General features: G+C 47.9%; 1 protein-coding gene across 2 annotated transcripts in view; it reads right to left on the bottom strand.

Annotated features, from left to right (window-relative positions):
- The window catches only part of LOC144145520 (uncharacterized), a gene marked incomplete in the record, with an annotated part of 396732 nt that extends 373408 nt beyond the window's left edge, over positions 1–23324 (bottom strand). Inside the window, 1 exon segment of one of the 2 annotated variants that reach the window (XM_077677175.1) lies at positions 22685–23324. 2 annotated transcript variants of the gene reach the window in all.
- Positions 23325–23594: the final 270 nt, after the last annotated feature.

The following is a 23594-nucleotide window of genomic DNA, read 5'->3' as shown; positions in this document are numbered from 1 at the left end:
CACGAGTCGGGGATATCGACTATGAAGACGCAAGTGAAAAGCACAATGTACGATTTAACACACCATAATCGGGTTTATCGAACCGAAGTCGATATATTCATTATAAAATAAGTAATTGTTAAAACTGAGCATACAGAGAAAACATCAAAACACATCCACTGTGGCGTCACTGAACCAGTTCTCGAAAAGGCCGCAAGACCGCTCTCGGTGTCTACTCTCTCCTATGGAGATTTATTAAGGCTGCGTGGCTCCACGAGTAGAACTAGCTGTGCATTGAAGTCCCCCCCCCTTCCCCCCTAATTGAAAGAAAAGTGACTTCAGTTGTCTTTTAATAAACACAATTTCAATTCATTCGGTGCTCTCCGCAGCCGCATCGAGTCAGGATAGGTGCGTCCCTGAGTAGAGCAAAAACCTATTCCAATTCATGCATCCTTCGAGCAGGCACCTAGGTAAGCAGCCCGGGTTGGTTGCTCGGAAAACGCGACTTCCTACGCCCGTCCGCAGACCCCCGCGAACGTATACGTACGAGAAAGATTACCCAGCCTATTTTCCCGCCCGGTGACCGATCATTACGAGTTCGCCAAGATTGATTTGGAAGATTACCCCCGCGATATACCGAATGCTTATACTATGTCCTTACACTCTGCATGCGCTAAGAGCGAGCCGATCGCTTTTGTTTTTGCACGATAAGAAAGAAAATAGAGAAAAACAACTTTACGAGCAACAAGCTCACAGCGTCCGGCGATCGCTCGATCAACCTGTTCGAGCAAAACAAACCAGCTCCGCCGACGGTATACCCACCCGCAGCTCGTTTTCCTGATAGATTTAGCGAAGCGGACGCAGTAGAGCACAGCACCACCCCAAGCAGAGCAGATACTACTGCGTTGGTGACGGACAGCGCAAATTGTTTCCTGCTAGACACCCGGCCAGAAATTACGCTCGGCTCGTTATACGTCTTCTGCCACGATGCTGTCATGGGGGCATGTTCAGAGCATGGCAGGGCGAGGCATCGCTCAAACCAGCAACGAACCAGCGCCAGCGCCTCGGTCGTCCAGACACTGCAAAATAGCTCCGTGCCTGCCGTGAGCGAGCCGTCGTCGCGAGCGCGACGTGTACGTACACCTCTTCTTCCATCCTAGTTTCCCAAAGCGGGTTAACACGTGCGATGAGGAAAGGGACCCGCTCTTTACGCCACCGAGGAAAACATTCGGCGGCGTCGCCCGATGTGTCATGAGTGGCTGCGGCTCCTTAGCGCGTTCTCCATCCATCACGCGATGATAGCCAATCTGCGGACGCCGCGCTTGCGACATTCTCGTTTTCAAATCGATCAGGCTTGATCAAGATTACGCATCTTTTAGAACGCTGCCGACCCTTCTCGGGAGCCTGAGCTCGAAGTGCCGTTCTTGAGAACGCCGCGGCCGCCCCGCAGATTTGCGAACTCGAGAACAGTGGCTGCAGCTCTTTGGTGTTTCCTGCCTGCGCTTGTACGAAGCCTGTTGAAACTCGTCCATCTAACCCTTGTTCGCTTCCTTTTTTACGGTTTCAAGTTTCAGAAGCAGGCGGAGTTGCGCTAAATAGGTCCGCGTATAACGGAAGAGGGGTGTGGTTATGAGGGGGGCGCGTTTGGAGTTAAAAATGCGACCTGCTTGACGGCTTAAAGAGGTGTTGTGCGTGCAGAGTATACGGCGTTGTTTCTTAATTTTCTGCGCCGAAACAAGGATCGCAAGAAAACAAAGAGCCCTCGTTACGGACTAAAATTTTTTTCTACGTGCTTTGGATTTCGACATGCAGCGTATTTTTTTCTTGAGAAGCTTTTGGGCGAAAGCTTAGGAGTTTCACCAGCGACTCAAGAGACCCCGTATACCTTTAACCAGGGCCACTCGTATATGGTTGTTCTCAAGGAAGCGTTACTAAGTCGTGGTCTACATCATGATCGTCACTGCCCCCACCACCACCATCATCATCATCATGGCCTCTCCATCATCATTACGCAGGAGTCTCCCACTGACTTCCAACTGCGCCAATTCCGAGCTCTCCAAATATATTTTTGGCCGAATATGGATTTCTGGGCAAGTTGGGGTGGCAATGTTGAATGCCCTTCAAAAATCGCGCCGTCATTCTATGCGGAGTAGCTCCAAAGAGCTATCAAAACGCTTCTGCGGCCGTTCCGGTATCTGTAGAGGAAAATACCGTCAACTATATAAAATATGTTAAATGCTGGTCAGAGGATTGTGATGACAAAAAGAAACAGTCATTACACATTTGCACAAAACATCGTACTGTCAAACAAGACTGCCAGCCTGTTGAACGTAAAGGTTGTTATCTCTGCGCCTAATGAACTGCATCAGCTGTGTGAGATAACTAACCCCTGCCGCGAAGCCCCGGTGCTGTGTGCAATGCAGCAACGTGCACCTTTTGTGGAATGCGCAGTCGGGGTGGTGCAGGATGTTCAATACGGGAAGCACTACATCAGCCTTGCCGACCGCTGACTAAACGACCCACTTTTTAGAGAGCAGGTCATTAGCAACTACCGGAATGGTCATTTGATAGTTCACTGCCCACGACTGTGAGTATACGTGTCATTGTTTGAACCCCGCGTTGTACGAGTGAGACCTACAGAGCAAAATGCAATACAGGTACCCAATTAAAGCAAGGAACCCTGCGTGAGTGTGGCATCACTTTGTCTGACAAATAAGGAGTCAACATCTCATCCCAGTGCTTCAACTTGGCAGAACTGGCAGTGAGAGTGCGATAATGGTGTAAACATTTACATGTGCGTTTTGTTAGAATAAACCTCCCAGTAAAACCGTCGTTACAACGCAGTCCTCCGGACAGGAACCTGCCCTGGTTAAACGCTGCGCTTCGTTAGAAAGGGTATGATTTGTTTTCTATGCACTACACTGGGCACCACGAAACAGTCGAAATAAAGCGAAATTTCGAATGAAGAGATTTCGTTGTGCCGAGGGTTTATAACTGCGGCTGAAAGTTCGCGCTATGTGGGGTCAGTTCTCTCCTCTGTCCATGTTTGTTTGTATGAGGTATGAATTTTCTATTCTACGCCGTAAAAGTTGTTCATCCCATCCCTCTACCGACTCAGCTGTCTCATACTTATATCCCAACTTTAAGCCACCATACTCTCTAATTAATTAACCCTCTGAGGAATTCTGAAGCTAAGCCTAATTGCTGGAAGGCGGCCGCCGCGTGACTTTACATCCCTTAGCTGTGTGTGTTGTGGGTGCACGAAAAGAGAAGGGGGAGGGAGGTAATTAATTTATTTTGCTTTTTAACAAACTAACAACACTTCTCTGCAACTTAGAAGCAGGCAATGACGTTTCCTCCACACGTTATGAATGGCAATATTTCGGAAATATTGCGGTTCTGCTTAATCATGCTCGCCGGTCTATCCGGGACGTGGTGGTTTTGTAAGGACCTCGTCACGATTTGATGCGAATCTAGTTTCTGAGCGCGGATAAGGAGGAAAAAGGGACAAAAATTATCCTCGGCGGCTTCTTTACTCGCTTACGAGAGCGCAATCCGAAGAGCGTCTTCCGCGCGGCCAGGAAAGCCGGGAGCCACGAAAGCCGAAGATGAGAAATGGATTCGTCACGTTTTCTCTCGTCCTGCCACGATTAACCCCGGGGCGCTGAGCACAAGCGCGGCGTTCCTAACAAAGTTTGAATAATATGGAGCTAGAACGAGAGCAAATTACCGTAATTAGCAGAAGCTAAAGGAAAGCAGATAAGAGATAATCGACCGCACACAGGTGATAAATGAATGTCGCGCTGAATTAAAAAGCCGATACGTCTGAAGGAAGGGGAAATGCGCTTTTTCCATGCGCGTAGAGGAAAATAGTGGGGAAAGAAAGCGGTTACACGTTCCAGTCACGTCAAGTTTTCCTATAACTGGACAGAAAGGCAGGCCCGCATCATGAAGCCCTCTGGGTTCCGGACGTTGATTATTACGACCGGTTTCAGCAGCTAATGCAAAGTATCTCTTATTAATAACATTACACGCGTTCGCCTCGTTATTTGTATCGTTATTGAGATGCGCTTGTAATTATAATCTCCAGCACTTCTTTCCTTTTCTCTTTCTTTTGAGGTCTCAAAATTTTGTTCAGAGCTCATTTTAGGTGAGCTGCATTGCCGTGAAGCAAATTTCGAACGCTTGCAATCCTCTACCCAGCTTTCCACCAAGCGCAGCCTCCAGGTAATGGTTAACTACATTCCGCACGGACAAGCGCCGCTCAGTGGGGGTCACCGCGGCCAGCAGCGTTCTTCTCGAGGGGTTCAAATTACGCGCCCCCGCTCACACCTGGTAGCGAGTTCGCGCACGTACGGCAAAAGACGGCAGAGACTGGCCCCAGTGGTGTACTGCTAAGGGCTATCGGAGGGGCGCAACGGCGGCCAAGTGGCGCCGGGCCCCGTCACGCGTACGAGTCACGGATCCATTACCACGTGCGAATTGCAGGGCGCAGCGCCGATATCCGCGTATACGGGCCGAAAGAAAAGGAAATAATCGCCAGACTTGACCAGGAGCGCGGATAAACGCAAAATGCGAACGTGGGAACCGCTTCAAGGAAATGCGCGCGCCGGGTTAGCCAAAGGGTGAATAAAGGCGCGAACGGCAGCGTGTGTATACACAACGCCGGGCAGCGGCGCTAACGGGTAGGCCTTCGCGGTAGCCCGGTGCTGAAAGCCGGCTTTGCGGTGGCCTATGGTCAAGCGGCGCTGAATAAACATGGCTCGGCGGCGTACACCGCACGCGCCTCATCTGTACGCTGCGAGCGTCGGCGGCGGGAATTTCGCCCGAATCGCGCACCTACGAAACAAAGCGATGCGCGTGTGATTATATGCTTACTATACTGAAGCGACCGGGCCCTGCTTATCGGGCCCGCTTGCCTCTTTATACGCCAGTGCGGTTTGGAATATTTTGTTGGGGAACACTCGTTAAGTCGCAAGGCCGGTTGCGGAGCTGCAGAGCGCGAGGAAAAAGGCGTGTGATTTGCGGCCGGCACCGATACGCTATGAACTTATTTTCATCCGCATTCAATGCCGCCCGCTACACCTCCGAGCTTGCCGCAGCTCAAGTATAACTGCATGCATCGCCGTAATTGATGGAGTTTTTTTAAAGTGGGTTTCTTTATTCCGCCGAGTATGGTCACTCTGCCATATATAAAGGTAGCAACGCTGCTTTTGCCGCGCTCACGCTCATACAAGGCCAAAATGGGATGCGGGGGAAAGTGTATCTCCTGAGTACAGGTAAGAATTGTGGTAGTTCGTTTCGCGTTATTGTTGTCCGCGCTTCAATTTACGCGGTACGCTCAATTAAAGAGGACACACGAACGAAGCGGACATTGATCGATTAATTGTAGGGTTTAACGCGCCGACGAAACGGAGGCGATGAGGTGCACCGTAGTGGAGGGCTCCGGATTAATTTTGACCACCTGGGGAGCTTTAACGTGCGCCGAAATCACGTACACACGGGCGTTTTTGCTTTTAGCCTCCACCAGAAAAGCGCCCGCCGTGGCCAGGAATCGAACCCCTGTCCTCCTGCTCAGCAGCGCAACGCCTTAGCCACTGAGCCATAGCGGCGGGTAACGAAGCGGACAGTATACGAGCGCTCAAGCGTGATGTCCACTTTGTTCGTGTGTACCGCGCGCCGCGTAACTCAAAGCGCAGTCTACAACAGTATATCTTCTGATGCTTTAACAGAACGGTATCGCCCCCCGACGTCGCCAGAAGGAGGGAGAAAGGTGATGCGTAAATAATTGAAATCCCTGAAAGGTCACAATCAGCACTTCAAAACCTAAAATACAGAACGATAAAAGTAGAAAACAAGATGTCTGTCTGAGGGGGATAAGTACAGTTAAATAAAAGTGACGTAAAGACTGCCGGTGAACGAAAATGTTTCTTGCTTTCCCGCAGTTGCGTTTTTTCTCCTCTTAGTGTGGCATTTGTTTGTACTCAGCGCTGCCTCAGATATGCACCTCCTCCTCCTGGTCCTAATACCTATTCGTGCGTAAGTTTTTGTGTGTTTACGCCTAGGCATGCGAGCTTCTACTTTGGCGAAGCCAGCACGTTACGGTCTCTTGGAAAACGGCACGCGCTCGGGAGTTGACACACTATTTGCCCCATTGGTTCGCACAATGTTGGGGTGCTATTTCGGGGCCCCTCTATTATAAAGGCCACATGTCGCCTCCATCCGGGCAAAGATGAGAGCAAGATGGAGAAAAGGAGGGAGAGGGAACGCGCGGCCGGAGCGGCGAGCCTGGATAGACAAAAACAAACATCGCGACGACGCCGTGTGGCCTAAATTTCTTGAGAGGCCCGGGAGAAGAGGCCGCCAAGAGCAGGCATCCGCAGCCGAGGACGCACCGAGTCCGTGACTGATGAACACGGCGTCATCAGTGTGGCGTCGCCGTTTACGCAAAAAGAGATAACAATAGACGGAGGAATGGTTAATCCGGGAGACAGTCGGATATACGCGCTGATCTGAGAAGCATGTCCCGCAAGAGTATACCGGAGCAGCACGTGTGCGCTTCTCCTTGGTCGATGTGCAAGCGGACCATGCGCTTCAATGTTTCATTTTATCCCTGAAGATATTTTTGTGGTTCTCCCAAAAGCATTGAACATTGTTTCATATATACATTCCTATGCTGCGCTCCCCATGCACGTATGTGAAATAATGCATTCGGTTCGATAAATTACAGCTGTTGTAGATTGATAGTTTGGCGCGCTTTTTTAAAAAAATAACTTAGTCCATGCACTTGATGCTTTGGCCGTGTATATAATGTAACGTCCGTGGTGTGTTTCGGGCACCCGATTTGATACCAGAAATTTGACAAGAAAAGAAATGCCCATGAAAATAATTGCTTATGCGGTAAACCTTCGTTATAACGAAGTAATCGAGACAAAAAAATGGCTTCGTTGTAAGTGATACTTCGCTAAAAGCGCGGATAATTTGCTTTCAATGCGCTGTAGTTGGGGACCATTTCGAACAAAGCAAAGTTTTCAATAAAGCAGTGTTATACCGAAAGCTTTCTGTAGTAACTTCTACCCCTTGGAAACAGCAGGGCAATACTTTCTTCCACTATCAGCCTCTGCATACATCCAGCACTTCAGACGATACGAACAAGCTTATACATTTGCATTCTACAGCCGAAGTCAAGCCATCCCGGACTAGGGACGCCTTCCACGGAGCGAGGCCCGCACATCAGCCTCTACTGGAGAAATAAAAATTTTTTTTCTCTCTTTCTCAATAGTTTTCTGTCGCGAGTATGTCCAGACACTCGGGGAATAAATTTCTGTTTCCTTAATTCATGGATGATCTTAAAGAGATTTAAATCAAGGCACGAGGATGGTCACACACGTAAGCTGGGTTATCTAAATCCCACGAAGAAGCTATATATCGCTATTGAATCCGATATGCCACACGCATGAAAGGCCATATTGTAAATTAATCGCATATGCGCAGAAAAAATATCATAGAGAAATAATGTATTTTTGCTCCTGCACTAAAACTACAATTAAGCAGGTCATAATTCATTATCAAGTCAATTGACTTAAGGGGAGCGCTTCACTAATTCTAATAGATGAAACAACACAAATAATATGCACCCTCTCGCGTCATCATCGTCTCAGTGAAGAATTCCTGATGGACAGAGTTACAGAGCCTAGTGGCATCGGACTAAACCGTTTAAGAGTGATTTCTGTAATGCATTAGTAAAAAAAGGAAAGCAAGAAAAAAAGCTGAAAAAAGAAACAGGCGTATAGGGGACATCTTGTCGGTGTCGGGCTTGGCTTAAAGAACCAAAGCGAACTGGCTTCATAAACGCCACAACGACCACAACATCAATGCCGACAAGAGGGTGGAGACCGTGTCGCTATGATACGAAGGCATTATGTGTACATCACAGGATGGGACAAATTCTCCTAGGTAGACCCACAACGTCAATAAGGCAACAACGGTGACAGCGTCACGCCGCTGCACGTCTCCTCGCGGCAGGAACCATTCGTCTCCTAAACCGTGAAAAATTGCACGAGAAGACAGCAGAATTGAACGGAGAATGAGAAAAGGGCGACTTAGCTGCTCTCTCCCTCTTTGTCATAATCACCAAAATAAACAGCGCTCGCCGGAGAAGTACGTGTTTGTACAAAGGCGGGACACAGCCTGAGCGATGGTGGCTCGGGTTATTATTCGCAGCGCGTAACTGTCTCCGCACCGCGTATGCTTTTTTTGTTCGACCGTGGCTGGCCGGAGCGAATTCCCGTGCACCGAGTCAAACGGGCGCAGAAAGCAATGGATGGGTGTACACTACTTCGAAGGGGAAAAATAGGAGCTCGCATAAAAGAGCGCACCCCCGACAATAAACTCGAGGATTTCGCCCAGAAACGGGGGTTCTCCGAGCAGGCTCCGCGACGATGTTCCGAGTCAAAGCAGCAGACTCGCGTGCATACGAGATCGGCGGCGGCGTCGACGCTACTGTCACTGCTGCTACTGCCGGCTCGGCTTCGATCATCATTCTCTCGCCCTGACCATCAAAGCATCATTAATCTTCTTCTCCCCCTCGCCAGTTCCGTTTGGGGAAGAAAGAGGCCGCGCGTGGGGAGGTGACCTCGAACGTGACAGCCGCGCTTCGCCACGACGATGCCGAATATAGGGAATTCTGCGCCACCGCCGCCGCCACGACGGAGTGGGGGGACAAGAAAAGGAAGCGAAGCCGATCGCCCGTACCGAAAGGGGGAAGCCGCCGCCGCCGGAGAGGGAGCCAGGGATCAAGTAAAGGTAAAACGTGGCCGGAACGGGGAAAAGCCCTGGGAAGCACATCGGGCACGATCGGTCGTGGCACCGAGCCCCGGGGTAAGCACGTTCACTACTGCGTTCGCTGCTCGCCGTCGGAGCGAGCGAGACGGAGGAGGCCGAGAGGAGGATGCGACAGATGTCGTCCCACCGCGTGCTCCTGGGCATTGTTCGAACGGTGGATTTCCGCAAGGAAGCGTACTTTCCCCTCTGCTCTTTCCTACGGCACGACTGGCGGCTCGGGGCGCAGAGAAGCGGGCTTTTGTCTGGCCGCCGCCTAATTGTGGCTGCGGCTTACGGCCGTAACGAATTCGGCTTGCCCCCGTATGTGTTCGCCGGACCCATTTGAAACTGACCACGCGAAAAGGAATGCGCGCCCGATGCCCGAGCTCGGCTGAATGCAGTGATCGATTCGGAGTGGAAGCTTTGTTCCATTTCCAAGCACACGGGTTGTGTGTACATGTCGCAGTCGCTAGGACAGCTTTTAGTAACAATACTAGCTCTGTTTACGGCTGCGCTATTCATTCCACAGACGCTAGAACTATGGCGCAGATTCAGCTACTGCTAAACCGTACATAACGAAACTGTTCCACCTCATTTCAGTTATACTACTTCTAAGCGCACTGTAATCACACTACCCCGGGAACAAACACGACGAACATTCACTTGGCGTCGCAATCATGCAAACTATACATTCGCTTCTTTGCCTCCAGTGGCGCATCGGCCAGTTGTTTACGCTCATATCCTAACTTGAAAATTGTGTGCTATCACAGAGTCGTGTTCAAGAAAAGTCACACCGAATGTTGCACAAAGAAAACGCCGAAGTCGGCATTGACTGCCTCGTCACCTTTACTGAATGAATAATGTCAATCCCTGGCTTTTAAAGTTAATACTTACAAGAGGTGAAGCCCATTCATGTAACTAGCGATATTAGATCACTAGAAATTGGGAATGGCTTGATGGCATTACAAATTACAAAGTTAGTGAGTGAGTGAAAGAGAGAGAGAGATAGATGGATAGATAGATAGATAGATAGATAGATAGATAGATAGATAGATAGATAGAGAGAGAGAGAGAGAGAGAGAGAGAGAGAGAGAGAGAGAGAGAGAGAGAGAGAGAGAGAGAGAGAGAGAGAGAGAGTGAGAGAGAGAGAGAGAGAGTAACTGTTGTGGGAATGCGGAACTATAGCAAGTAAAAATAAAGGCACCGAACCTAAACTGTCGTAACGTGTGGCATGCCGTTGTTGAATATATTATGAACATATCTATAGTTGGATTGTGCCGTGACTGATATTCTCAAGTATCCGTTTTGTTTTATCCCTGAATTCAAGTTTCCACCAGCTAACCCTATTTTAAAAAGAGGGTCTTAATGAGCCATGGGCCGTGTTATTTCTGTCGTCGCTTGATTTGTGATCATGCCCATGTTGAGGCGTTGCGCTGCTGAGCACGAGGTCGCGGGTTCGATTCCCGGACGCGGCGGCCGCTTTTCTGACGGAGGCGAAAAGCAAGAACACCCATGTGTACAAGATTTCGGCGCACGTTAAGGATGCCCAGTGGTCAAAATTAATCCGGAGCCCTCCACTACGGCGCGCCTCATATCGCCTGCGTTGCGTCGGCGCGTTAAAGCCTGCAATCAATCAATCAACGATCCTTCCCATGTGACCCCAAAGCTGTCAAAGATACTTTCGGAGATCAAGCAATGTTAATCAGGAAGCAAAATAAAATAATTACTGGCCAGTCCGTCTCTCATCATAAAAGCGTTGAGGTGAGACCAGGATGTGGGAGAACTGACATAATTTTTATTGTTGGGCAAGAATATCTCGCAAAGTGGCGTTCCCTTTTCCGGCATTCCAGGAAAATCTTCCGGCATTCCAGGAAAGACGCCATTACGACTAAACACCGCGCGCCTTAAAGAAAGGACTGATATTGCTTATTGCTTCCACAAGAAATAATACCTCAACTATCCCGATTCGATTTTCGTTCTTTCAGTGTCATCCTCTTCTCCCATCCCAGAGAGGCCGAAATCAGTCCAACAGATAGATAACACCCGCGACGAGACAATTGCCTGTTCGGCGAATTTTAAATGCTTGGACGCTGTCATGCCCATCTTAATCGCGAAGGGCAATCACAGCTCATCATCCAACAAGAGCCTATTTAGGTCCACTGCAGGACGAAGGCCTCCCTTATTAACTGTCCCGCGCTGCCCTAGTCCATTCCTTGTCTCCCAACTTTCTTATTTCGTCTCTTTTTATTTCCCCCTTCTTCTAGTCCTGTCTCTCGGTATCCATTCTGTTAACCTCTTGGTCCACCTGTTGTAAGTTTGTCGTACTACATGGCCAGCCCAAGTCCATTTCTTTTTCTTTACTTGAACTATATCTTCTATTAGCGTTTGCTCCCTAATCACAGCTATTATCTCGAAATCTATTATTTTATTGGACGTGAAAACGTTTTTGTTGCTTGTTTGACCAAATTTAGGAGCCACGGTAGGGTTCAGAAACTTGTGCGTCCAGGATTTTGTCGTTTCTCGCTGTCTTGCTTCGATATTTGTCTTGATCCTTGCTCAATGAAAATTAGCAAACAGGATGTTGTTGTCTGGTTAATCTCCCGCCTTTTCTTTCACCTCCTCTGTATGTATTCCTCACTGTTTATTCCCTCTCATTACTTCCATAGCTTTATACTTCGTAGATTATTCCCATCAACCTGGTCCCGAGACCCTATAATCACGCCCATTACGAAGCCGATCAGCGGTCCGTTCAATAATTATTTTGCTCCCATCAAATTTTTTCCCGCTCCACCTAATTATTCATTTGCGTGGTATGAAGTTTCCGAATTCTAACTTACGACTGACTCACGATTTATTTGTCAATCGCTACCTCGGCGCCCTCGGCTACCTCGGCTACCTCGGGTACCTCGGATGGGAGAGGCCTTTGCCCTGCAGTGGGCGTAGATAGGCAGGTGATGATGATGATGATGATGATCACCTCGGCGCCCTCGTGATGCAACTAAATCATCCAACCGTGTAGAGCACGCACTCTTGGCGCTCGTCTTGAACGATGATTTATGTCTCAGGGTGAGAAACTGCATACCAAACATTGCGCGGCTGGACAGGAATGCTGCAGAAACCTTACAAGAACTCCTGTCGTACAACAAAAAGGTTTGTTGTGACAACAAAAGTCTTGTTGTTACGAAAGAGCCATCTGTTGTAACAACACAGATTTCTGTCGTAACGACAAAGTCAATTTTCTCGAAGACAAGCATTCCTGTAGTCACAACAGAACTGCCATTTACGCTACTCTTCACCACGGGCAATAACATTCAAACCATGTGCAATTCTACTGATGGAACATCAGGATCCCGACAAGACAGGAGTTCGGCAGGACAGAACATCAATATCAAGACAGGAATACGACACACGACACAAACCCAGAATCACGACACGACAAGAATACGAGAAGACGACACTACGACACGCGAAAATACGACAAACAACAGAATTTTTTCTCGTCGTCATTTTCGACTGGCGACATTATTCTCCCCAGACGAAACACTGCAGTGTTTCGCCTGGGGGGAATAATGTCTGTTTATAAAGTAAAGTTTCATGTGTTCGTGTCGCGCTTGTGCTTACGAGGCATAGAAATAAGAATAAATCGCTCGGAAGTGTTTACCTCCCGAAAATTTCTGTCCAGGTGGAGTGCAGTCTAGACTACAGCAGAACTGTCCGGTTTAAAGCGATGACGAAACCAGGCAGAACTACGACGAAAGCATGCAGAAAAATCGCCTATACCGAGACCGTGCAATGCAATTTCAAAATGGGGCTAACCAAACAAGCCGGGTGTAAGCGTCATATCAACTGCGACAAAAACAATGCACTTATAATAATGAAGTTAACGAGCACACTTCGACGGGATCCCAGCCAAAAAATTCTTACCGCGACCAAAATAAGTGGGACAACATATGGAAAAGGAGCAGAGCCTAACTGAAACTGTGAAGCTGTTTCAGTTAGGCTGTTCTTTACGAACCATAAACTTTCGTACCATGAACTGGATCGTGAACCGAACAGTTACGAACCGTCAACTAGAGTGGCTACTGAGAACATAAGTATAGCATCGAGGAAAAGGAATACAAAGACAATGAACACCAACCAAACACTGTCGGTGTATTCCAATGGTGTGAGGAGCTACCATGAAAACATGGAGGAGCGAATGCAAAGCCCACAGGACATTAGCGGGTCCAGTGCCCTTCTTGTTGGCTCCTCGGCGTTCTCAACGATGATGCTCCACAGCACGAAATCACAACCCCCACAAGCCAAACAACAGATACCCTCTCTCGTGTACGTCATGGAGGCAGCCTCGAACTTTTTCATTTTCTTGGGCCCTGGGCCAATAGTGCTGACAGTACCTTAGGTACAAAAGTTCTGCTCCAGTTTTTACGAGAGACTGAACTGGACAAATCTCTCTAGATCAGAGACAGAGCAAGTGTGTCACGATATCTTCTCTTTCGCACTGTGGCGTTCATCTATTTATTTTTCTTGGGTTGGTGTTGTTCCCGTCGTTTACTTTTCATTTTGTTTGAGCGTTTCCATTAACGATTTTCTTTTCAATTGTATTTTTTGTGTCCGGACTCTGTTGGCAGCAATCTCTTGTTTTTCTTGTCCTTTTTTTCATTTTTTTAACGCTTCATGTCTGTCTTCTTCCTACTGTAACCCTGATGTCTGATATGCACCACTCATCAACGTAGTCACCCCCCATCTGGCGTAGCAAGCCTTGTCCCTAGCAGGGCTGACCTCACCAGTTCACATTAAAGAGCATTCTCTCTCTCTCTCACTCTCTATAAACAAGACTGAAACAAGGATACAAACAGCGCTGGTGGAAGGTTCTTACACCAAGGCTGCACGCGACTGGACACGGTGAAAGGGGATAGAAAAAGAAAGTGGGCACGAATAGAAAGACGGTAAGGGGACAGCAACGAAGGGAAGGGAGGGCGCTTGTGGAAAAGCACGAAAGGCACGCGACTGCGATAGCCGGAAGAGGGGAGGGAAGGCACGGGGCAGGTGAGTGGCGAGGGCAGACGAGAGCGTTTTCACCGGTGGCACGCGACCACGCAGCCACCATGGGCGAGGGCCATTCAGACCGGTGGACGACCCCTCTGCAGGAGTAGCCCCTGGAAAGTCGCCCTTCCGTTCTTGTGTCCGCCTGGGTACCGTACTTTCCTGTACCCTTGCCGTCCCGCTATTCCCGACCCCGTGCGCCCAGTTCCCAGGTAGCGCTTGTTTATATACTTACTTGGAGTGGATTGGATTGGATTGGATTATGCATTCAAATACTTTGTATCGGGTAGTGATACGGTGACCTTCACAAGTGTCGAGCTTTTACTCCACTGATTCATGGACGCATTCTGTGTCTGTCCTCCATATCATGTTTTTCCTCGACTCGGTTGAGTGGATGATACCGCAATGCTTATACATTCGAAAATCGCTTTCAAGGATCTCCTAGACTGGAGGCTCGAGTGGAGACGGGATTCAAAATACGGGGGAAGTGTTATGACGCCCGCTTTGTATCAAGATGTTGACATGTGCCACGTACGTTGCCATTGGATCCAATTCATCTGGATGATAGGCTATTGCGCCAAGTTCAGTGCTGCTATTAACACAAAGCAAATTTTGTTAATAAAGAAAAAAAAGGGGGGGGCGGGAATCGTTTCACGTCAAGTTCCTCTTAGCTTTTCCCCTGAACAGTATCTTATTAACCTTATTTTAGCGCAACCTACGACATTTTTTCACTTTACTTCCCGCGTGTCATTATCAAGCCCTTTGGGGCTTCCCCTCACATGATTGTTTCCTTCACGCTCGCCACAGCAAAGACCTTGACCACAGCCCCTGACTACTGGTGGTGCCGGTAGGAATCTACGACGTAGCAACCACTCAGTACCACCAGTAAATGTGCGCAAAACGAAATGACGCCTGGAAATGATGTAGGAAACGTGTTCAGAGTCCGTGTGGAAATGCGAAAGGCACGCTCACTTGAGAACACAGCCGCCGCAAGGGATTACGCAGAGCAGTAGGAAGAGAGTTTCGTGTTACCGTTTACGTCATTAAACCGTGTGCGACACTTGACGTCGTTCGCATACATGTTATAATCGCGCACTCCAAGACCCCCGTTCCCTACCCACCTTGTAGCTCCGTGGTAAATCAGACAAGCCCCGTAGCGCGGAGGTTTCTGGGAATGCCGTTTTAATGCAAAACCGTTAAACTACCCCCTGAACGAAAAAGCCGGCGTTGGCGTCTGTGAAACGGCGTCCTTCCGGTGGTATAACCTCAGTTTAAGAAGGAAAGAAAGCGTGCCAGGGATTGGAACGTACGCCGCTCCGCTCATGCCTGCGGCCACGAGTATCCTCTGGCCTAAGGAAATGCTCAGTAAAATGATGCCCCAAGGAGAGAACTAGTGGCTGCGAGCAAGGGACGTGTGCCGGCCTTGCTTCTCCTTGGCTGCTACGCGCCATGTGGCTCCTTAGCAACGGCGTCATAGTTACTGAGGAGCTGAGCCGAACTGCTGGCGGCGCAGCGGGAGAGGAAGTCGTGAGCACGCGCTGGCCTCGCACAACGGCGCAGCATTCCCCAGCACGCCCACGGCTGACTACATGCCGGCGCCTGCTGCCACTTGTGGTTCTACCTGGGCTGAGGAGCATGACGGTACTCACAATACCGGCATATAAGCTTGGCGCTGTGTCATCTTAACTATCTGAGGCAATCATGTGGCTCAGCTTCACCACAATGCCCTTGATTGACCACTTTATGCAGCCTAAAAAAATGGCCGCGTATCTGCTCCTTTTGTTGCAAATGTCGCCGAAAGATGTTAGTCGACTGGCACCCCTGCCAACTAAATGCCTCCCTTTTCTTTCCGCTCGCCTCTCACGATGTTCCTCTCCCGTCTCGTTCCTCCCAAGATAACACGCTAAAGGTTTGCTCAAGTCAATTTAAATTTACCGCGTTCCATTGCTCCAAGTCGGGTGCCTCGATGAAAGCGCTTTCGTACGGCGGAGACGCGCGTGAATCGAGGCACCCTACTGCAACGTTTATCGAACCACGTTGCCCTACTCCACGAGTGTTCCAAGCGGAACGCGAAACCTATCTAGTGGAACCTTTCGTTGCTGTTGCCGTTTGATTTTTTTTAATGCCGCCAGGTAGCGCGGGAAACAGCAGGCGGTGGTTTTCTGCAGTTGATGTAGTATTTTATTTTCTATTGCAAGCATCCATGAATTTTTTATAAACGAACGCTGCAAATATCACTTATACTTTGATTTTGTGCCTGACATTTGCGTAACGTCTTGTTTTTGTTCAAAAATGTTGACAAGTACTACGAACCTTGACGCTGGACTTAGACGTTTAGTTTTGGCTGTGTTTATGTAAGACTATTGCGCGGTTTCTGTTTTACTTTGGCCGGGTGGCTGAATCGAGTCACAGATAGCGTGGTGAATTCTTCCCACAAAAGTCATAATATTTCGCTGGCGAGTAACACAAAACTCTTCCTGTCCCAACTGCGGTCAACCAGAATCCACGGCACACACTTTCTCAAGCTGCACTATTGCGCGTTGCTTTTGGCGCATCATACACCGTGCCGCTCCAAGTTTGGGTTCAATGGTATCAACTGAGAGAACAGTTCCCTGACACTCCTCTAGGCAAACTATTCGTGGTAATTGGCGATTATATACTATGGCGTAATCGCTGCAGGGCTGTAGCACAGAATCGCAGGCTACGTATGCAGTGGCCCTTGCTTTCCTTTTTCAGGCAACACCTCGTGACCTTTCTGGAAGGCGAGTTAGCCCTTTTGGGTGAGGAAGGGGTTTCTGCGACATTAGTCTACCCGGTTTATTGAGGTTTCGAACAAAAGGGTTATTATTTATACCAGTTTTTTATATCTGTGTCTTTAGGGAGTTTCGTTGTAACAATTGATTTTGGTGTTAGAATTGTGTTAGTGCGCTACAGTACCCGTTGTGACATCAACGTCAACCTTGTTCTGTATATTTCTGCATTCTTGAAACGAAAGTTTTTGTATCCTTCTTTCCCTCGGATGTTAATAATTTGGTTGTAAGCAACTCTAAATTGTTTGTATGTTAATCTTCTGTCTACAATCAACTTGAAGCTGTTTATGTGTTTCTGTAAGTGTCTGTAACTTGCAGCCTCCGGTCTCTATTAGTTTTGGAGCAACAGGCGCTGCACTTATGTAATTTGTTTTGGTTGTTACGTTGTATCATTGATACCAGGACTTTTTGATAATAAATTTATCCTTTCAAGACAGACAGACAGACCAAAATTTCTGCGTTTAGGTAGCCCAAGAAAGGCTATCGTCTTTAAAAATTCGGCGAGGGACGATGTACAGCATACGATTTCACTCAAAAGTTCGATCTGCGCTGTAGAATAGCGCAATGCAAGCATGACGTTCTACATTGCCGAGTGCCTCACTGGGTAGATCACAATTTTGATTGAAAGGGTGCGCAAATTTGCCTTGCTGGTGACATAGATTGTTCGCTCGAGGGCACTGTGGGGAAACGGAACAACCGGATTGCTTAGAGCGCAGGGAATTCTGTTGGCCTTCAACGATTTCGCATACCACACTCAAACAGGTATCCTAGGATTGTTTATTTCAACTGCAGGGTGGTGTGGGTTAGCATTAAATGTGGGGTTACAATGTGGGTTACAAGTCTAGCAACGATTCAACCAATCCCGAAGAAACGAACTTTGGTATGTAACATTTGTTTCGTATGGCTTCATCGCACCGCGGAATTCTCTATGTAGCGAAGTTATACCGTGCAAGAACAACTTCGTTCTGTTAGATTGTATATGCTTGGCTTTAACTTACATCATGCATATACGTATAGAGAAAACCACAAACCAAACCTGAATCATAAACTGTAGGCCTGAATATACAACTTTCAGGATTTTGTTTCGCTCATGCCAAGCAATGACGCTTGCCTCATATATCCACGGATTGCGATGAACTGAATTTGTTATCAACGAAGCATGTCAATAATTTGCGTTCATAGCGAAATTTGTGTGCTCAGGTTCGTGTTTCCACGTTTAAAATGTGTTTTTGCTGACTGTAAACTCACGTACCCCCACGCGCAAGCAGACACGCAAGCGCAGAGAAGGGATGTTTTGCAGATAGGCTAAAATGAAAGCTATCTCCTCCGTTGGTCAACGCGAGCTGCAATGCCCGTAATGTCAACATTACTCGCACTTGTTCGATATGCACCCATTCATTTGGTATACCATGCATTTATGCTTTAAGGTGACATGAGGTTCGACAAAAGTAGCTTGAAGTTTGTCAGCATGGTTATCTTGCTGGCATGCTAAGACATCAAGCTGTTAATATGTGTAACCCATACTAATGTCTAAAAAGTATCCGTTTCAGGGTTTCGCCTATATCGTACAACTGGATCCGGATTTGGGTGTAAATTACGCGTTTCTACAGAATTCCCAGTATATGTTCGCCCCGTTGATAAATTTAGTTTGTTACCCATACAAATGCATAAAAACAAATATAAAATTTTTGACAAGACACCTCTAAACAGGTGCAAGGGACGTCTTTAAGTTATACTGCCACTAAGTAAAAGTACAGCCAAACTGCTGTTCTCAGCCAAACTGCTATTATCTATATGGCTTGAAATTTCTGTACAGTACACGCCCATCCTGCTGTAGGAGCTCAACTTATATGGCTGGACAATTTTTAAAATTACACCCCTAAGAAAATGGAAAGGGCTGAAATGTTTTTAAAACTAAATTCCTTATTATCTCGTAGGCATGTTGAAATACCAAACTGCTTTTTCCTAATATAAGTAACACATGCGTATGTCTAAAACCTGTTCCACATGCTCTCTAGAGCTCTGACTAAACCCTAATTTGCCAAATGTGCATTTCAGGTAAATTAGGTGTTTTCGCGGATTCCCCCATACGTGCTCAGCCAATTGATATGTCTAATTGCTTTTGTTTGCTAAAGTTACCCATACAAGCGCCCGAAAATTAATTTCCACATTTTGTACTAAAGAATCTGTAAAAGAATGAGCTGGATTTTGAAATTACACCTCTAACGAAGTAAAAATAGTTAGGGTGGGATATCAACGCCCAGCACAAAGATTCGCAGAAGATCAATCATGGGTTCTTTAAAATTATGACAAAGGTCTGAGGTTTTTACAGAAAATTCTCGATTATATCGCAGGTCCGTTCAGATATCAAACTGGTTGTGACGCTTGTAAATGTCTACAAAGTAATTTCAGGGTTTGTTCCAAACAGCACCTAATAGGGAAAGTCTACATTCGAGGCAAATTACGCGTCATTGCGGATTTTAAAGATGTGTTACACTCGCTGGTATATTAACACACCTGGACAACGCCTGGTACTATACCGGTAGTAATAAATTATGTTTGCGACATAAGCCGCACCAAGGAACTCTGCATATTGCTTCGCCCCCCGCCCCCTCCCCGCCCTTATATATTGCCTATTCTTTGCTCAAGTGTTATCTCGTCACGGGTTCAAGTTCGAACATAGACGGCTTTGCTCAAAACGCAATTGCGAAGTGCACGGCTGCTCGTAAACCACGCACCTGGTAACAGAACCACAAGCGGCTTACTTTGGTACGCTTCTCCAAAACATCTAATAACTTCAAGGCATAATCCCGTAAATGTTAACCATCTGACGTACACCTGAATGCATTTTATCACAACCACACAGCTGATATCGCCTCCCCTTAATCAGATAAGTGCTTCCAGACCTCCTCTTCCCCTGCGCTTGGAAAACACCTTGAGGTACCCAGCAAAATGCGTCAAGAAACAGCAGTACAACAAACGTGTCATCCGTCTTTTCTGTCACCGTACCCCAAAGTACCGCTGCGGTTTCGGAGATGCCCGAAAAGAGCTTATAAAACAGGGGTGGACTAAGGTATGATAAACAGTGAGAAGATGGCGACATACGGTTTTTCTTGCGAGGCAAAGATGCGCATCCCAGTGTACCGACAAAACACTTCGAAATTGCCAGAAAAAGTTGGCAAGTGACAGGTATAAAAACGACGATGAAAGTGATGACTCTCCTACGAAGCGTTCGCTGGAGTTCCCGACGTCTTCCAGTACACAGACCGACCAAATAATAACTACAGGGAGGAAAATGCGGTACTCAATTTTTCTTCGGGAGGGGGCAACGGGAGGAATAAAGGCCTAGGTGGGATCGCGCGAAACACTCGATCCTGACCACGACGACCACAAAGGGCCGGGCCCCGTGCCAAGAAAGCCGCGAGAAGACCACGAGCCGGGCACGCGTTCCAGCCTCCGGACAGGTATAGGTTTCCGCCGGAGTCGCCCCTCGCGCGCACGCTCGGAGTTCTTTTTTTCCTTCTTCTGGAGGGCCATTGGGGAAACGAAAACAGGCCATTGTCGAGAGGAGAGCGAGCCCCGGCGTTCTGTATTTCGCTTTCAAAGACTCGGACGGGACCGCCTGAATGGACACGGTCTCTCGCGACCACTTTACATCTTACGTGCCCCGGTCTCTCGGCGTGACAGTTTATCGCGTTCACTGCGAGTCCGTCCGACCACTTTGTCGGCCATTGTTGACGCGCCTGTCAAAGGGACGCGCGTACTCCCCATTGGGGGGTGCAGCGCCCTAAAGAAGCGTCACTTAATGCGTCATTTCTGACGACGTCGCGTGCCATATACGTGTACGGGTTTGTGCTTTGCTCGAATCGAAGTGTGCCGCATTTGAAACGCAAGAAGTGAACGCGTAAGGTTCGAGCATGTTGACTGCGATTCGGTGTTCGCGCTATGCATGCGGTACGGCACGCCCAGGCATTGACATGCATCTCATTTCTCGCCATAGAGTTCATCTTACTTTCATAATCTTGAAACGGTGTTTCGCATTTTAAACGTCAATGCATCATATAGGTCAAGACAAGCATGGCTTCAAATGGCCGATATGATTTCCGCTAAATAAATCAATTGCGTGATTGTTTCCGGTGATGGAATAGAAACTTGAGTTAGTCTTTGGCTGCAATAGACGAAATAAGCTTCTGCTGTCGGTGTGTCAGCGTTCGTGAGTACGTCTGTGTGTATTTGCACACGTGCGCAAGTGCGTCCGTGCGTCATGACCGCTGATCTGATAGTACAAAAACCATTACCCAAAAAGAGCTAATTTAGTGGGAAGCTAAACGTACTGCTTCTGCTAATATCGTCATGTACTATTAAGATTTATTCCCTCTCATTCCGCACGGGTTGGGGGTAGGTGATGATCACTGCTTGGATGCAGCCGCTACGATGACGTGAGCATTCCTGACGTGCAAGTGTTCCCATAATTGGGGTCATGTGCTGCGGAAACACGAGTTACCGTATTAGTTGCGTCAACTTTGCAGCCTAATTAAATTTTTAACAACAGGACTATGTTTTTCCTCCAGAAAGCCTTAAGTGATTATTTTAGTTATTATCGCGTTGTGAGGTTACTATACACTAAGCATGGGACAATGTGGACTCTGCCGGCTCTAGCAGACTCGCAATCCTGCCTTTTCGCGGTCACTACCGCACGAATTGAGCTATACGCTAGATATATGGCTCATACTTAACCATATGCACGCTCATGTACATGGTATGCCCCGAAAATGTCACCTCAATGAATAAGTCGTCATCGGAAGCGGTACATAACGACGCTGTAGCTAAGAGTTTCGTTCTATTTTGGTTGTTTGGTGTAACCAAGAAAACCAGCCTGTGATTACAGGGACTTTCAAAACGCAAAGTTGTGTACACGAATTTATAAAGACTCTAAAACGGAATGAGAAAACAAAATACGACAATTCTGGGCGTAGTCTTTCAAATCACAAGACAGCTAGTCAAGGCGGTCGTTCTTAATTATAAATCATGCTGGAACACGCAATAAGCCAATCTTCATGAATTGAGCACGCTTTCCGTTTTTTTTTGTCCGGCACCGCAATATTTGTAAATATAATTGCGCTGCTGGTGTCATGTCAGCCAAAGTTGAAGTACAAGGCGAAATGCAGCAATAACTTGGAATAGCGCATTTGCCTGCCAACATTACCGCTCATGTCTTTGCTGTATTTAAAGTGTAAATATATAAATTAACTGACAGGAAGCTTTATATCATATATGAAAATGTCAGTTGGCCCAACATTACTAAAAGTTCGCCATGGCCGGCATGAACCCCGACCATCTAACTCGTTCTCAAGCTCGGTATACCGCATAGCGCCGAATACAACCGTTACAGAATTGGAACGGATCTAAACCGGGCCGTAGGTGAATTTTGAGGCTTAGCAGCCGAAATGATTTCAAAGTACGCTGCGGCGGAGTGCTGAATCATGCCCGCACTCGTGTAATCTGACATTTCGTGAAAGAAAGCCTCCTTGAATCGTGCACACTTCTTCTACGCCTTGCATACAGGAACAAAACATAAACGAGCGTAACAAGCATATGTTAATTGTCCTTTCCATGTGCGCACATCAATAAATAACTCGACAAAAGCGCACATCTGCGCACTGACTTCGCTGTAATGTAGGCGCATCTAAACAATGAAGAATTCTGGCTGTACTAATAGTTTTCACTTGACCAGGTATGTTGTCTGCCATTGTAGTTCCGTGTATGCACTTGAAAGAAAACTAGCACTAACATTACGGCGTCAATCCACTCAATTAAAAACAATGTGGATCGCTGGCCTAACGACCATTCTCGTGCGAGTATATGGCGCTCAAACAAATCCAGAACTCTCACTCGCCCTCGCAAAACAAAAAAAAACATACAAATTACGGGAAAATAACTAAATCAAATGCCTGAAACGGGAAAAATAACGCCAACGTAGCGCTGCAAGGGTTACATATTTAAAAGCAAAACTGTCGTGCAACACTCACCGTGCCATCGAGCGAAATCAGGCGACAACGGAAATCGGCGAATTCGGCACTGTCAAAAGTTCGAGTCCAGTAGTAGGCTCCTCTTCCGGGACGAATGCCGTCACAAAAGGACAACGACACCGCGTCCAACCTCACAAAATACCGAACGAACAAACGGAAGCCCGAGCCCAAGCCGGCGTCACACACACACCGACACAAGTATCACTCGTAGGAACGCGTTCAAATCCGAAAGAAAAAAATAAAGCGCACGGTTCGAGAACGGCAGGCGGGAACCGTTGAAGACACACAGCACAAAAGACGGACTGCTACTACTATCTCGCAGCAGCACAAGGATCTCTGGGCAACCGCGGCCCCAGCTGTCGTCGTCGGCTCGGCTCCTTCGCCCTCGTCGCTCCGTTGCCGTCGTGCGCGATCCGTTCGCCGGGACGTCTGTCACGGGCCGCCGGCGACGACGAGCTCATCACGGGAGCCCAAAGTCACATGATGGCTGCTCTCGAGAACCCTTTCATTCCTTGCGAGATGCGGGCCGGCGGCGGGGTATCGAAACATGCGTCCAAGTCGCCGGCGCTTCGGCGACGAAACCTCGCAACCAACGCCGTAGCCTAAACTTGTAAACTCGCGGTTATCACACGGAAGGAAGCCACTGACCGCAACAGTTACAGCCAGAACCAATAGGACCGGATGTCGTTCGAGGCACGTGAAATTAAAGTGAAATAAAAACACAAAGCGGCGAGGACGAACCCGCTGATTAGGATCACAGGTCGCGCTTCTTCTAGTGGTGCATAGTGTCAGACTTCGAGGATGGCGATGTTATTGCTGGCGGCAGCCATGTCGGTCTCTCTCCAGAAACGTCGCCGACAACGCCGCTGGCTGCGAGCGAAGCCACGAGCTCGCTGCTGCACCGTGCCGC

Source organism: Haemaphysalis longicornis, unplaced genomic scaffold (genome assembly GCF_048455015.1).
Source record: "Haemaphysalis longicornis isolate Haplotype H1 unplaced genomic scaffold, Haemaphysalis longicornis Haplotype H1 scaffold_7, whole genome shotgun sequence".
NCBI classification, from domain to species: Eukaryota; Metazoa; Arthropoda; class Arachnida; order Ixodida; family Ixodidae; genus Haemaphysalis; species Haemaphysalis longicornis.
Note: the sequence above shows the minus strand (reverse complement) of the source record. Positions and strands in the feature narration are given on the sequence as shown.